This window comes from Coenobita brevimanus, chromosome 109 (assembly GCF_032717465.1).
Source record: "Coenobita brevimanus isolate Jiangsu-jjx chromosome 109, ASM3271746v2, whole genome shotgun sequence".
In the NCBI taxonomy this organism is placed as follows: Eukaryota; Metazoa; Arthropoda; class Malacostraca; order Decapoda; family Coenobitidae; genus Coenobita; species Coenobita brevimanus.
In genome coordinates, this window is record NC_137062.1 from 15,838,577 (window position 1) to 15,852,196 (window position 13,620).

General features: G+C 37.5%; 1 non-coding gene across 1 annotated transcript; it reads right to left on the minus strand.

Annotated features, from left to right (window-relative positions):
* Positions 1-308: 308 nt before the first annotated feature.
* LOC145417254 (small subunit ribosomal RNA) lies at positions 309-1,108 on the minus strand. Its single transcript, XR_013900465.1, has one exon. It is a non-coding gene; the product is annotated as a small subunit ribosomal RNA (ribosomal RNA).
* Positions 1,109-13,620: the final 12,512 nt, after the last annotated feature.

Consider the following 13,620-nt stretch of genomic DNA (forward strand, 5'->3'; position numbering starts at 1 on the left):
TTAAAATTAGCTATCTTTTTTTCGGGATGATTATTTGTAGATCTAATTTTGAAAACCTATTATACACAAGATACAATTTTTTATATTTACTTTTAAGAATTTTAAGTGTTATTTCTACTTTCTTTCACAATACTTTTTACTTTCACTATATTTATGTTTCGATAAAATCTACTATTTAGAAAAGTGCAAAATTAGTTTTCTTAGAATGTTAACGTTCTTATAACAAAAGTAAGATTACTGATTTCAAGATAACCTAGACCATAGGTACTCTTCTCGGTGTAAGCGAGCTGCTTATTTCAAGCTCTATCTTGCTTTCCAGGTACACTTTTCAGTACACCTACTATGTTACGACTTATCTCATCTTAGGTTAATGAAAGCGACGGGCGATATGTGCACATTTTAGAGCTAAAATCAGGCTGTCTTATTAAAGCAAGCCTTACTTTTAAGTCCACCTTCAAAATTTTTATTCTGAAATTTGTTCGTGATAATATAAATTTTATTGTAACCCATCTTAGCCTATATATTTGCTGCACCTTGATCTAATATTTTAACGTAATTATTTCAATAACTTGTTCTGTAAAAGTTATCTTAATGACGGTATACAAACTATATAACATAGGTAAGATTTTTCGTGGTTTATCGTTTAAAAGACAGGTTCCCCTAATTAGACTAAAATACCGCCAAATTCTTTGAATTTAGAGCACATAGCTGTTACTAATCAGATATAAATTTTTCTTAAAGGTATAGGAGGGTATCTAATCCTTGTTTATTTCCTTTATTTGTTAACTTATTAATTGAGATGGGTTGATTTATTTATCTTTGAAAAATTGATTTCACCCTTTATAAAATTAAAAAAATCATTGCTTGTTAGCATAAGAGTTAAATATCGACTTGTATTCACTCTCCCTTCGAGTATAACCGCGACTGCTGGCACAAGATTTAGCCGGAGATAATTCAATTTACTTTTTCCAGTTTTCACTGATATGAAAATAATACACACTGAGATCTACTAGAGCTTGGAGTTTTGAACTTGTTAGCCTGGGAGTACTGGACTTTTCATATGTTATTAATTGAAAAGCGAATATTTAAAGCAAGAATCAAACTTATATTTATATTGGTGAAATAAATAGCGTTTGATTGTGTATAACTTAAAACCATGAAAAGTAGATTTTTAAGCATAGTAAATTTTTTCTTAATTCTCCGTTGTTATATATATACATCAAATTAAAACTTAAATACAGAATTATACGAAAGTCCAGGTAAACACAAACAGCACCCCTACATATTCCTTCCTCTCAGACAGTCCCAACCACCAATTCCATCCCAAGTCCACTCCCGGGAGCTTAACGTGATATATAAGAAGTCCTACCTTGATCTTATAAGGCATTGACTCATGCGGCCATATCCTTGATGGAACGGGGTTCGGCTTCGCCTGAGAGGCTCTCCCGCATGTGCTAAAGCACTTATGCTCATAGAGCCTCATGGAGCCTCACCTCAAGATCCCCCTCATAATTTTTATTCCAAAATGGGTCTAATGCCACCCATTAACTTAATATATTCGGGAGGTCTGAGTCAGGTCTCTCTCATGAATATATAGTGGCCCTTTATTGAACAGATTAGGGTATTGGAAAGCCTGGTTTGGTCTTACCTGATTTTGCTTTTTAGTTGAAATAAAGCGTTATATTACTATAATTCTTTACAGTGTATTTAATCAAGAAGGAAAGCGAATTTAAAAATTTTTCTAAAAAGATTGTTCTGGCAGGGAAGACGGTTGGAACAAAAAAATAATAAAATGTTTTGTGGAGCTCAAAATTTCTTCTAGATTGGAATTGCTATAAAGTTTCTGTTATCAGTTTGACTACAATTTAAAAAATAGACTATATTCGGTAAAGTAAAATTTAGCTTTCCAATACCCTAATCTGTTCAATAAAGGGCCACTATATATTCATGAGAGAGACTTGACTCAGACCTCCTGGATGCACTGAGCTAATGAGTGGCATTAGACCCATTTTAGAATAAAAATTATGGGGCCGATCTTGAGGTGATGGCTCATGAGGACCCTGGGAACACTGCCGTTGAGAGCGTGTGTGAAAGGGTCCTCAAGCGCAGCCGAACCCCGTTCCATCAGGGATATGGCCGCATCAAGCTCTTCTATATAAGAGCCTAACCCCATTCGATATGTATGTTTATTTGACCCTAGATTGTGTATATACCCTAACTTAGATAAGCAGGACTGGTGGTGGAATGTTCTGCGCCCAGCTCTTTTACAGTTGTATATGGCTGTCGCTCTATATTATCTTTATTTTCCTGTATAAGCTAGTACATAAGGCGATTTGATATATATAACTATAACAAGGTGATATTTGAGGGTGTGTTTACCATGTTAAGAATTTTACTTTCTATGAAAAATTTAGTGAGGCTGGGGGGGGGGGCTGTATATTGAAAGCTGGTAAATACTTTATGAGTTGGAGCTAATAATTTTGTGTGAGGGAAGTAAACGGAGTTTAACCGCTTTAAGCAGAGGTTAGAAGCCTCTCTTCTGGCTTAAATCTCCGTGGTTAAGCTAGTCCAGGAGGACATCTTTTGAGTGCAAATCAAAAATTTTTATTAAACTATAGCCTAGAGGTAGGGTTAGTGTGTTATCTTCATTCGAGTGCTCCTTGGGCCCATTCATAGTAAAGGCCTAGGAGGAGGATTAAAACGAAGAATAGTCCTACTATTCTTCAGGAGTAGACATTAGAAATTTCTAAGATGTAGGCGACTGGGAGGATTAGAGTGATTTCTACGTCAAAAATTAGAAAGATGACAGCAATTAGGAAGAATCGTAGGGAGAAGGGTAAACGGGCGGATCCCTTGGGGTCAAAGCCACACTCATATGGTGAGTTTTTTTCTCGGTCTATAATTGTTTTTTTGGCTAAAATGGAAGCTAGGATTATAACAACACATCTGATTAAGAGAGTTAGGATTGTAATAAATGATAGAATGATCATTGTTTTTTCTAGAAGTTTCTAGTCCTCGTGATTGGAAGTCACGTATACTGTGTATACTAAAAAAACGTGTTCTAAAAGGAAATCTAATTTCCATGATAAGAGCTTAAATCTTAGGCATTCATCTGCCATTTTAGAATGAAGTGGCCGAAATTTGAAGGTATTAGACTGTAAATCTAAAGGTGAGCTATTGCTCTTTCATTAGTCTGCAAGGTTTAAAAGGTTTTTACTTTTATTGAAAGCTTTGAAGGCTTTTAGTTTGATTAACTTAAAACCTTTAGTTGGGCTAAGAATATATGGTAGGGAATTTCACCTTATCTTAGAAGATCAAAACTTCTTGTGCTTATACACTTAACATATATGTTAAATCTCAGTGAATACTCACATTTTTAGATTTGCAATCTAACGTCTTAACAATTCCACTATGAGATTTATAATGCAAGACAATACCTATAGGTATGAAAAGTAAAGTTTATTCTTCACTCGTGCTTTGAAACTGTGTGGTCAGTTTGTTACAATGTGGCAGTTAAACAATGGCATCAAAGACAAAAAAAAAAGATAAAAGACTTCTGCACGCTAAAGTGAGAGAAAAGAGACGAATGTGCAGTGCAACAATAAGAAAGAGAATAACATGTACAGATTCAAGAGGACGCTTGGACGTTGAGTGTTAGTGAGATGATGTACACAGGAAGGTTGAGGTGGTGTGTATCTCTGGGGAGAATGGGTGAGAGTAACTTGGTTAAACACTGAACAGACCAGTGTGAAAGGGACAGCCTCTATGAACAATGCAAACGAATCATGGGTTGAAGCCAAAGAGGAGACCTCAGTGTTGGCAGAATTGGCCAGAATTTTAGACTGCGCGGCTTCGAAACAGCCATCAGGCAAATCACAGCAAACTCTGTATAAATGTGTGTAATCTAGAATTCCGAGAGGTCATGACGAGGATAGTGTAAAGAGTGTATTATATGTAGTGGTCTTAAAGTGTGTGTGTGTGTGTGTAATTCACCGGTTCGGTCAGGATCACTTGATGGTCGTGATCGTCAGCTTTTACCCTCCCGGAAGGGAGCTGAGAGCTCATATAGTCCGATCTAAGGGCAAGGCTGTGACCTTCACACATGCACACACCCGTCCCCTTGCTCAAGGGGGACAGTAACCACCCACTTCGTCAGTGAAACTTTTTGCAGCCTGAGCGAGGCGCGAACTCCCGTCCGCCAGTTGGCAAGCGAGAACGTTACCACTGCACCAGCGAGCGGTGTGTGTGTGTGTGTGTGCAAAAATAAGTAACGTTATATAATATATATATGTGTGTGTGTGTGTGTGTGTGTGTGTGTGTGTGTGTGTGATGAATATCAAGTCTGCATCTGCATCCATATCCACGGGGCAAATACACCCTCACCTAGGTGAGGATCATGCAGATTGTATGATCGTCACAAATATTTTTTGAAGCGTGTTTATGGATAACTGACTCATTTTCACACCCACTCACTTCATCTTGCTCTCTCACTCACTCACTCTCGTACCTAGTTTCAGTCACTCATTTCACATTTACTTACTGATGCATTCTCTTAGTCCACCTTCACTTACTCTAACACTCTCACACTTACTTTTATATTCCCACTGTAGCTGTTACACGCGTACTCAAGCATTCATCTACTCACCACCACACAGTTTATTGTTCAGTCCATCATACTCTATAAATCAATCACATCAAATATAGTTACTTTCATACGCAGCTACTCACACTTTCAAGTATTTACTCTTACACTCGTCCATTCTCAGTGTCTCACTAATATTCCATCACATTCAGGTCCTCATTTTCTTTCATTCACTTACACATTCATCATCTTACATACACAAATTAATTCTCGTCACGTATTTTAAACCATTCTCACCTTCTCTCTCTGACATTTTTTAATACAAGCTCTCACACTACTCTGTCACATTCAATGTCCCATATTCTCATTCATTGTCACCTACACGCTCTCCCTCACTTCCATTCACTTGTAATCAGTTACTCATGCTTGTTTTCATTCTTACTCCCACAATATAACTCAGTCATACCTCACAGTCACTCATGGTCAGTTATCTATACTCACATCATTTGATGCTTCACCTGTTCTGTCATTTACTCATCTAATTCTGTTTCATGCTTACTAATAATCATACTCTAATTCTCTTCCATGTATACAAAGTATTGCAGATTTAGGTATACGGTTGTCACTTCTTGTAATATCAGGTTCGTGAAGCTGCACATGTAGTTAACTCAGAGCTGTAGGTACCTTGCATAAATTATAAGTGTTGGCCAGTTGTGTCAGCTTTTTTTGCACAAAATGTAGTATAAAGTTAAAAGTATTGTGGCATATCAGAGTATTTTAATTATTATGAGAGAGCGCAGGTTTGGCCAAGCACCAAGATTTTTATGACCAGTTCTGAATCATATGTTATTAAAAGAACACTTCGAAACTTTCTTCGGCGTCATTAACAACACTCAGTCAGGTGAGAGGCGGGATGATTATATCTGAAAAAATACAGAATTTAAATAAAAGACCGTAATATATTTACAGGCTTACTGGCACCTTCACGCTTTTAGCATTGATTAAACTATCTTTAGAAATTCTTCGAGCAAACTCACTATAGAAAAATGTGCAATTATCATTAGATTGAATTACTGTTAATGGTACTCTTGTTGCTGTGCAACATTCCACATATAAGCTGTCTGCCAAGGTACCAGACCAAAATGGAAAGTTTCCCAAATACTTCTTGTTCATTTTGGCAACATCACAGTTACTGGCTGATGCACTGTCCTTCATGGCTGTTTAAGCATGATCATGTGACACACACACACACACACACATACATATATATATATATATATATATATATATATATATATATATATATATATATATATATATATATATATATATATATATATATATATATATATATATATATATATATGTATACATATATATATATATATATATATATATATATATATATATATATATATATATATATATATATATATATATATATATATATATATATATATAAAGGTGGCCCAAAAATATAAACAACAGGACAGCATGACAAACACAGGTTACTTCTGCTCCCTTTTGTTAATCAAACAAACCTGCAAAATTTCAATTCTCTAGCTAAAAGCTTAGAGGTCGCTACAGTTTTCACTTTTTACCATCACATTATTGCACTACACCATATATGACGTCAACACTGAACATAAAAACAGATCTTTTTGGTACTAATGTTAAAATAAACAGTAAGCACATACAGCACAGTAAACTCTGTTATATTTCGCGAAACTGCTATTCAATGAAAGCCTCCTTCGGACGCATGGAAAGTCATGCTGATGCTGCTTCACGATGGTCAGGATGTACTGTTTTTATCTATCGTCCTTCGTGAGGGTCGACGTGAATTTAATTACAACTGAAATTGCTCTTTCAGTGCAGTCACTGACTACCATCATCTTATCACAGGCCACTTTGAGCCGTTTGAAGATGGGGTCTTCATCCCATTCCTGAGGCATCTTCTGTTAAAGTCGGTCAGCTTCTTCATCCCCATCTGGAAGGAGGACTCCAAAAATGCTCATGGTCTTGGCTGTCACGAACTCAAACAGCGGCTGCCGAGGAGAAAATTTCTTGCATTTAAGTCACTTCAGAGCTTTTTTCTTTAGAGGCCTCTTCAGGTTCTGAATCATATCATTCATTGAAAAAGGCCAAGCCGATCATCTCCTCTGAAATGTACTAGAGATGCTGCTTTCAAGCTGCAAGAGCTGTCTTGGAGGCTTCGTTCAGGCAGGCCGCTCTGGAGATGGCACACAAAGTCAATGTCGTTTTGGGGAGCATATGTGGCAATCATTGCTTCGCTCCAGTTCTTGACACAGCTAAGAGCAACAAAAAGGCTGACACTGTGCATCGCATTCCTTTCCTGAACAGTAAGCTTAAACTGAGCCCTGAACATGTATATCTTCTACTTCCGATGATGAAGAAAAGGGAATCAATCGTCAATGAATGGATTGTCTGAGCCATAGCTCCCTTGTCTCTATCAGACTTTTCCTTTCTCCTCTGCTCTGTCTCCATTCGCTGCGTTTCGCCTCACAGGATTTCTGGAGCAGCTGGTCGACTCCTGCCATTGTCGATTGCATGTGATCTTCCTGCTGATTGATTAGGAAAGCCAGGTCTTCCTCGTTTTCGATCTGAATCTGGGTATCTCGCTTGGAGATGTCAAACAGTTCTTCAAGATCTCCAAAAAAGTTGCCTTCCTTCATTTGACCTGACTCAGAGTCCTTCAGTCGATTTTTCTTCAGCTTTTCTTATTGCTCGACTGAAGCTACTTCTTCCAGTAGCAGACGGTTGAGGTCGGAACACTGGCTGAGCCACAGAAACAATGAATAATGTCACTCATTGCAGATGAACTGTCGGACTTAGTTTTCTTTAGGATTACATGGTGGTAAAAGAAATGCCAGTGCACTTGACCCTTACAAGGTAGTCGACAACCAATGATCGTCTCTTCAGGATGACCAGCCAACCAGACAGAAGCACTGCTTCATGTAACGGCTCTAGCCATATCACCTGCAATCAGAAACTCAACTTGAAATAGTGGAAGGCATGCAAAGTAGGCGTACAAAACAGCACACACACACACACACACACACACACACACACACACACACACACACACACACACACATTTTATTCTCATGAGTGTGCGGCACAATATGCACAACTGCACATTGCACAACAGCTGACTGAGGAGCGAGGCCGCCTGCGGGTATACATTAGAGAGTAGACTCATTGCCAAACCATAAAGAACATTCTATAATTCTATAGAATCTTCTTGAACATTCAAGAATTTTCTGGAATGTCTGGAATCGTTTCTAACCGTCTAGACTCTTCTGGAATATTCTGTAATCTACATTTCTTCTTGAAACGTCTATCTCCTCTCTTTTTTTTTTTTTAAAATTTCTCACATTTAGAGACCTCTAAACGTTGTCAGATTCTGGGCCTCACATTTTCTTTACATGTTACTAAGGCAGTGAATTGCATTAAGGGCACCTTGCGTCTGAATCAAAATATGCTATGTGATATTTCAGTACATGACCATGCACCATCAAATAAATACATATATATATATATATATATATATATATATATATATATATTTATTTATATATATATAGGGGGGAGCGGAGGTGGTAATATGAAACAGGCCTTATCTCAGCTGAAAAGTGCATGCCATATCCATTGGTAGAAGTGGAATTAAACATAACTATTAGGTCCCCCACAGGCCACCAGGAATGTTTTAGAATCGCTTCACTCGAGCTGGGAGGTGCTCTGAGAGGATATTGTTTAATTTTCCGCTCTGTTAAACCTTTTTTAGGTAAGATTAAAAAACATTGTTATCCTATATAAATTGGATATATATGGACTTATGATATATAGTGTGTTGAAATTTCTAGTCATAAGATCGCCTGTTAAAATGGGCATAGTTAGTTTTCTGGAAAAATTTCTTAGCCTAGAATTTCTGCTAACTCAGTATAAAAATGGGCGTTGGGTGGCATTATGGAACAGCGTGTTCCATATTACAACCATTCCTTTTTACCTTGTTCCTATATTACCACCATTCCTTTTACCTTGTTCCATATTACAACCATTCCCTTTTTTACCTCTTGTTCCATATTACCACCATTCCTTTTTACCTTGTTCCATATTACCACCATTCCTTTTACCTTGTTCCTGATATTACCACCATTCCTTTTTACCTTGTTCCATATTACCACCATTCCTTTACCTTGTTCCATATTACCACCATTCCTTTTACCTTGTTTCCATATTACCACCTATTCCTTTTACCTTGTTCCATATTACCACCATTCCTTTTTACCTTTAGTTCCATATTGCCACCATTCCTTTTTATTTTTTTCTGAAAGTATCTGTCAACAGGCCTACACAGAAAAAGAAAGAGGAGGAGGTGGTGAGGAAAAGAGTGCGGAAAGTAAAATAGATTTTTTTTTTTTTAAGACAGAGATGAGGGGATGATAAGTTCTATTGAAGAAGAAGAGAGAATTTGTCTGTCTTCTGGAAGTTCAAAACTTGCTAGAAGTAACTGTGGGAGAAGCAAATCCTGGAAGAGATGATCCATAGACTGTCATTTCCTTGTTCAGAAAAATCTGGCATTTGTAAGTCCGAATTCTAGGAGAACTATGGGTTCCAATGTGTAGTGTGCCAGGGATGGGCCCCATGTCTTGTGTAGTGGGCGTGAAAATGATATTTTCTCATTTCTTGACTTCTCTGTTCTTATATATACATTTTCAGTGTAAAATTATTATTTATGTAATTCAGAAAAAGAAATATTTTTTGTTATTTTCTAAAATTGTTCCATATTACCACTCCCTAACTAGTTTCATATAACCACGCCATTTTCCAAGACCCACTTGTTTGGATGTATTGAATAAAAAGTTGTGGCATTTGAATGGTTTAATTTTTCTCATTTATAACTCTGAATGTGTTGTAAAGAAAAAACTTGTCCAATTATTCCTGATTTGGTTTATTGATGCAGTTTTTGCCTTTAAAATTGGTGTTTCTGCCTGAAACAACAAAAAAGTGTTACATATATATATATATATATATATATATATATATATATATATATATCATAAATAGACTTTGTATTTACTTGTAGAGAAGTTATATATATATATATATATATATATATATATATATATATATATATATATATATATATATATATATATATATATATATATATATATATATATATATATATATATATATATATATATATATATATATATATATATATATATATTGAACTTGTGGACGAGTGGCGGTTGTTATTATACAGGGGGAGTAGTTTGTAAGTAGATAATCTTCGTTCCCATTTGTCATGCAATGACAGGAGAGGTAAAGAATAGTATGGGGGACTATATTTAATTGTCTTGGAGATATTAACAAAAGTCTCTCACACACGAGTGAAGTATAGGCAGAGAGTCCCTGCTAGCTACCTCCTCTCTCTCTCTTCCATGTTGCTAAGTCCCTTCTCCCTACGACCTGCCTGTTCTATGGCTAGCCTCCCATCTGAGCTCTATCTTTCCTAAATTCTCCAGTGAAACAGGAGTCGTGTCACGTGTGTTCACTGTGGTTGGAAAGTTCTAGAAGCCCTGTGTGTGAGTATGTGTGTATGTGTATGTATGGTCACGAGGGCGCTGTCGTGTGCCTATAAAGTATTCCTTGAGTTAAGAGTGCAGGTAAGCATGTTTAGGCATTGCTCTGATTCTCGGCATGACACAATACCTTCTCATCATCTGACTTCCTGCTTCTATCTGTCTCTCCTATCTATTTATCTATTATGATTTGTAATTATAATTTGGAGACCTGACATATATATATATATATATATATATATATATATATATATATATATATATATATATATATATATATATATATATATATATATATATATATATATATATATATATATATATATTACATACCATCAGAATTGCGGCAGTGGCTAGTGTTCACTTTGACAGAACTGAGCACCTCTCTAAAGCCAACTTGGTTTGCTAAGATGTGGGTCCATGAAATTTTTTGAGCCTCTTCCCTGTGAGGTATGAGTCTTTTTTTTTTTTTTTTTTATGCAAGGAAGAAGGAAACCAAAGGCCATACGCTCTCAAGATTGTTCCCATCAAGAAAAAACATAAAAGAGATTCAAATTCAAGATCTGTTCATTTCGAGATGCCTGGGCAACAATGCGTTTGAAAGACTGGGACGTAACTGGCAGTGGGAAATACAGACAAAGGAAGACAGTTCCGGAGTTGACCAGTTTCATATATGAAGGACCTGCGATTAACGGTTAACTCTTGCATTAAAGAGTTGGGATTAAAATGGGACAGGAAAGGAGTGTGTGAGTGGAACAAAGTGAGTATTCAACAAAGAGAGAGAGAGAGAGAGAGAGAGAGAGAGAGAGAGAGAGAGAGAAGTGGGATATCGAGTGCCTGAAGCGGACAGGTAAGTAGACATGTAATTGACAGGCAGGTTTCTCTCTCTCTTTCTCTCTCTCTCTCTCTCTCTCTCTCTCTCTCTCTCTCTCTCTCTCTCTCTCATTAGTCACTGGAGTACGGGTGGAACTTAATCAAAGACACAAATATCGGTAGCTTATTGTGACTAAACATATTTATTTAGTTATACACGTGTTTCAAGTTAGACTGCAAAAAGCCACAAAATGATACTTGACGTAGGCGTACTTGACAGGTTTAATATTTCTACTTTTTTCTTCATTATAGCTTAGGCCAGATTTCTTTTTTGTTTGCAGTTTTCTACGTACTCACGCTGGACAAATAATGACGATGCGCAGAGCTGAAAGTTTTTACTACAGCACCTCCTCGTGGGTGGCACCCCTATTCTGGTGTGGAGTTGTTTATTACAACTCAGCCTTCAAGATGGAGATGGCAATTTATGACAAGGCTGAAGTAATATGAGTAAGATTTTTTGTTTTTGTAGGGTTTTTGGTTAGGTTTCTAAGTGGAGTGGTTTGGATGGCTGTTTAATTCCTTCATAAATAAGCAACTTTCTTAGGTTTAGTAAAATCTACTGTATATCGCTTAACTTAAACAGAGATGTCGTAAATTGTATTTAACCCTCTTTCACCTCTTGGAGTGTCCCAAAGCTACTACGTCATCCCGGCATGAAAGTATTGACCATTCCATTCCGTTTGCCTATATTTAGTGCTTACTACATCTTAGGGAGTTTATTTCTGTAGCTGGGGAACGACCTCATAATGAAGGAGTAAGTGAACGTTTATGTATAGATATTTCATTTTGAGAAGTTTGTCCTGATCTAAACAATAAGGTCTTCAGCTGGCAGGAATATAATAAAGCAAAAAACATATTGGTTCCGAGCATGTTAATGAAATCCGTTTCTAAAAAACCATCATCACATCTGCTGCCAACAATCGCTTTCCAATACTGAAACCTGCCCAAAGAGGACTGGATGTCAGTTATAGACAGGATGTAGTATTTCATGGTTTCACACTTGCTTTAAGCTTTTAGTGTTTTATTTATTCCATGAATTATGATTACTACCAATAATTATACTTTCTTAATTTTATATCTTTTAATAATTTGCTACATTTCTCATTTCTTGTTATTTTTATAGAGAAATACAGATTATGTTTTTATATCAATTTATTCTGCCACAGTAGCATAGGTATAATTTACATTTTTCTTCGCAGTTGTGTGTGTGTGTGTGTGTGTGTGTGTGTGTGTGTGTGTGTGTGTGTGTGTGTGTGTGTGTGTGTGTGTGTGTGTGCGGAGGTGTGTGTGTGTGTGAGTTGTCTTCTTTCTCTTATTCTTATAGGTCTCTGTCCCTCCTGTGGCAGGAGGGACACAATCTGGCTGCACTATGGGGTGGTACTATACTACTCTGCGGCCAAGTTGAGTTAGGAAGAATACTGCCACTGTATTCCCTGCGTGTCGTAAAAGGCGACTAAAAGGGGCGGGAGTGAGGGGACTAAAGGGACCCCTTCCTCTGTTTTTTAGTTCCTAAAAAGAGACAGGCCAGAGAAAGGGATGGGGAATGGAGTTATCCCCGTACCCTGAAGATTGGGTCTATGAATGTGCGTGGATGTAGTACGATTGAGGCTAAAAGGGAAGAAATTGGGAGAATGTTTTTGAGAAGAAAGTTGGATGTGTTAGCTTTGAGTGAAACGAAGATGAAACGGAAGGGGTGAGTCTATGTTTGGAAGTGTGAATGGGAAGATTGTCGAGTGTTGATAGAGGAAAGGGCAAGAGAAGGTGTGGGCTTGTTAGTGAGTCTGGAAGTACAGCAGTGTGTGATTGAATGGAAGGAGGTGTCATCGAGAACGATGTGGGTGAAAGCGAAAGATTGAACGTGAGTTGTGGGTGTTTGTGAGTGCATATGGGCCTGGTAGTGAAAGGGATGAAGAAGAAGAGGGAGTATTTCTGGAATGATGTTGATGAGTGTCTGCAGAGTTTTGGAGCGAATGTGAATGTGAGTAATGATGGGAGATCAGAATACTGAAGTGGGAAATGTAGCAGTTGAAGGTGTTGGCATTGTTATGCATGGTGTGCCTGGAAGAAGAAATGAAAATGGGGAACGAATGATAGGGACGTGTTTGGAGCGAGAGATGGTGATTGGAAATACGCTGTTCGAGAGCAAAGATATTTATAAGTATACATGGGTGAGACAGGGTGGAAGGGTTGTTGATAGAGCTTTGATTGACTATGTGGTTGTGTCTAGGATGCCTTCAGAAGACCAGCTGGATCTGTAGAGTTCTGAGAGGGGAGGGTGGAGGTATGTCTGACCACTACCTGGTGGAGGGAAAGTTAAGAGTAGGTAGGAGATGAGGAAGAACTGGGAGGGGGTTAGGTGTGGCAGGGAGGTTTTGAAAGTGAGTGTGTTGGATAAAAGAGAGAAAATGACTAGAACATCAGGAGAAATTGAAAGATGAGTGGAACGCAGTGAAAGATCAGGAAAATGGCAGTGTGGAGGAGGAATGCAGTTGTTTAAAGAGTGCTGTGAGTGGGGCATACAGAAGAGGTGTGTGGTGTGAGACATGTGGGTGGTGG